Below are 3,227 nucleotides of genomic sequence, written 5' to 3'. Positions count from 1 at the left end.
CACCCCGAAAGCCAGCCGGGGAGGGCCGAGCCCCCCACATCGCTTCGTCGTGGCCTCCTGTCCTGCCTCCTCCTTCCACTTCTGACGACTCTCCATTTCAGCGGCGCAGTGGGACAACCGAGGATGAAGTCCCTCCCTGAAAGTCAGCAGACGCGAGGCCTTCCTCCCCCCTGTCCCGCCCCTGCCCCGCCTGCCCTCCGCACCCTCAGGTCCTGGGGTAGAACCTGGGCACCCTCGGGGATGTTCCTCGGCCTGCCACCCTGAGCCGTTCGTTTCTCCCCTCCTGCCCTTCTCTATCCATGTGACAACAGCTGTGCCTAGTGGCGCCTGTAATCTGTAATAACCCCGGAGTGTTCCGTGTGCCGGTTCATTCAGGGTCGGTCATTCAGGGTCCCCGCCGCTCTGCCCTGATGGCCCGGGAGGCTTCGGCGGCGGCCGGGTCCCTCTCCAGGGCACGTGTTCTCTCGTACATGTCTCGGCGGGTCACCTACGCGTCCTCCTGTCCTGTCAGCGTGACCTCCACAGACGACGTTGGAAAGGGAGGATGGTCTGGGCATGTCGTCAGTGAGATTTTTAAAAAGTCATTACATCTCCTTTTACCCTGATATTCCTCACACATGGGCAAGAACCCACAAGGATTATTAACCTGGGGCGCCAGGCAGCCTGGAGCCTGGCGTCTCAGCCGCACCCTGACACACCCGGGCCCTGGCTCGTGCCCCGTTCCGGTTATCTGTCACTATGTCACAAACTTCCCGCACTAGGTGGCACTAAGCAAAAGCCATAGAACTGTGCTCATGGGTCAGAGGGCTGGCTTCTCTCTGGTCTCCCATGTCTGGGGCCTCAGCCAGGGCGATGCGAACGGCCAGGGCCCTCTGCAGACTCCCCCTCCGACCTGGCTCCTGCAGAGGCTGCCACACCGGCACGAGGCGCTTCTCCGAGCGTCTGGAGCCCGTCTTCGAAGCAGCGTGTGTTCTTTTAAAGATCTCATCTTAATCACGTGGCATCGCTTCTGCCACACTCTCTTGGTGGCAGGAGACAAAAGCCCACCCAGGGTCGAGGCGGTAGGCAGAGACCCCCCCCCCCCCCTGGTCTGAGGATGGCCACCATCGCTGAAAGCTATTCCTATGTCATTTCAGAGGGTTGCCAGCCTGTCTGTCCTCGAGGATGGTGGCATCTGGTCAGCCTGGAGCACCCAGGCTGTGTGCCTGCTTCAGACTCAGTACAACAGTCTCGGGGTGAGGGGCTCCGCCAGAGTCGTCCGATGTGACGACGAGGGATTTATTCACCCTGAACTTCCCCCGTAACCATTCTCAAGGAGAAACAGGAGACTTTAACCAAAGTCCATCGATCCTTCAACTTCGCCCCAACTTCTGTCCTTTGTCATATTGAAGCAGAAAGAGCCCCCCATGCTTTTCTCCCCGAGTTCTGGGGAGACGGATGAGCTTGGATGACAGCGCCAAACCCGTGACGGATGTGTACTAGCTCAGAGCTCTGGCCCCAACCCCAGAACCCAAGCCAATCGCTCATACACCTCACTCTGTGACGATGGCCCTCTGCTGCTCTGTCCCCAGGAGACTGCAGCGGCCACCCCTTGTTCACCTCTGCATCCCCCAGCATGCAACCCTGGGACAGGCCAGGTACGAGCTGCGCCCCCAGGGCCTCGCCATGTGAGGGGCGTTGCTGCAGTGTGGGCCAGTGTGTGTGGGGGGTGGGGCACAGGGAGCACAGGGATTCACACCACAGTCCACCACCCTGAGACCACCCCAATTCCGATGATGACATCATCCTCCGTGTCCCCCCTCACCCTGCAAGACCACGATGGGGGGCTGGTGGCATGGAGTCACTGCACGTGGGCACCAGAGACCCGAACTTGCCCTCACGCCCCACAGCACAGGACACACTCCCCACTGCACGACTGTGAGTCCAGTCGGCGTGCGATGCTTCGGGAGGCTGGGACGGCTCTGAAAGGCATTTACAAAGTCTCAGCAAAAATGCTTGAGCTTCTGAAAACCTCATCCACCTGGAAGAAAAGCGCCCGTCAGTCACCTGCCAAATTATTCGCCAGGCACCGTGTCCGCCTCCGGCCACACCGGGCCGCGCGCGCCGGACCCCGTGGGCTCGTGCACAGGCATCCGTCCGCCACTCTGCATTTTCTTTCCTGTTTTCCTCGCCACGGAAATAAACTTGAGAACGCGTCTGCACTTTTGTCGAGGCCTGGACTGGGGGCACAGGAGACAGAAACCGCTGTGACCAGGAGTCAGCGACATTTGCAGACAGTCCCCGCGCCTGATCAGAGTGCGCCGTGTGGCCGCTCGCATTAACTGAGGGCATCTGCGGGCGGGTGGGTTAAGGGGCTGAGGACAGGAGCGCCCTGCGGTGGGAGCCGGAGAGGCTGACCCTGAGGCCCGTCTCCCTGGCCGCTGCCCGGCTTGGCCTGGCCCCCAAGGCCAGCAGCTCGCATGGGGCAAGGAAGAAGCTTTTTCCTTTTACCCTTTAACGTCACATTTGTAAACGTTTGCTTGCTCTTTTCTCTTTTTTTAACTTTTATGTATGTATGTATGTATGTATGCATTTATTTATTTATTTAGACGAGGCAACCCTTTGTTGACCTCACAGATTGCAAGGACCTCGTCACCTTATAATCCCTTATTTTTTTTTAAGTTTTTTACTCCTACAGCACCTGGTCTTCCTAGGTGGTCTCCCATCCAAGTACTAACCAGGCCCGACCCTGCTTAGCTTCTGAGACCAGATGGGATCTGGCGTGTTCAGGGTGGAGTGGCCATAGACCCATTTCTCTTTTTTTAATGAAACAGTTTCAATTTTGAAAAGGAGCTTCGAAAAGATTGCTTAGCTTGAGAAGCAATGGCAGGCAGGCCCCTTGCTGCAGACGCTGCCGCGCTCAGCTCGCCGGAGGAAGCATGCGAGCCCACCGCGGGGTCAGGGCTGCCCGCAAAGCCCTTGGCCCCGATCCTGTCGCCTGTCTCCCTGCAAAGGAGTGTCCGGCCACGCCGCCCTTCCCCGGGGGCTGTCTCCAAGCTGCTCCTCACAGCCGCGTGTCCGCAAGCCGCGGCCCTCAGCGTCCTTCGTCCCTGAAGACTCCGCATGTCCAGGTGGCTGGGCGGGTGACCAGGGGAGCGGTCCCCGCGGAAGCGCTGGGTCTGCAGCGCCTGGGGGCGCCGTAGTCTCCACGACCCCCTTCGTCCCCGCGCAGCGCGCAGCCCCCGCTC

The 3,227-nt window shown here is 59.8% G+C and overlaps 1 non-coding gene across 1 annotated transcript; it reads right to left on the bottom strand.

Moving 5' to 3' along the window:
- Positions 1-2,668: 2,668 nt before the first annotated feature.
- Positions 2,669-2,787, bottom strand: LOC112484094. The gene has a single exon (XR_003047890.1). It is a non-coding gene; the product is annotated as a 5S ribosomal RNA (ribosomal RNA).
- Positions 2,788-3,227: the final 440 nt, after the last annotated feature.

The sequence above is a fragment of the Pteropus alecto genome, unplaced genomic scaffold (genome assembly GCF_000325575.1).
Source record: "Pteropus alecto unplaced genomic scaffold, ASM32557v1 scaffold137, whole genome shotgun sequence".
NCBI lineage: Eukaryota > Metazoa > Chordata > Mammalia > Chiroptera > Pteropodidae > Pteropus > Pteropus alecto.
This window is presented reverse-complemented; position numbering and strand designations above follow the sequence as displayed.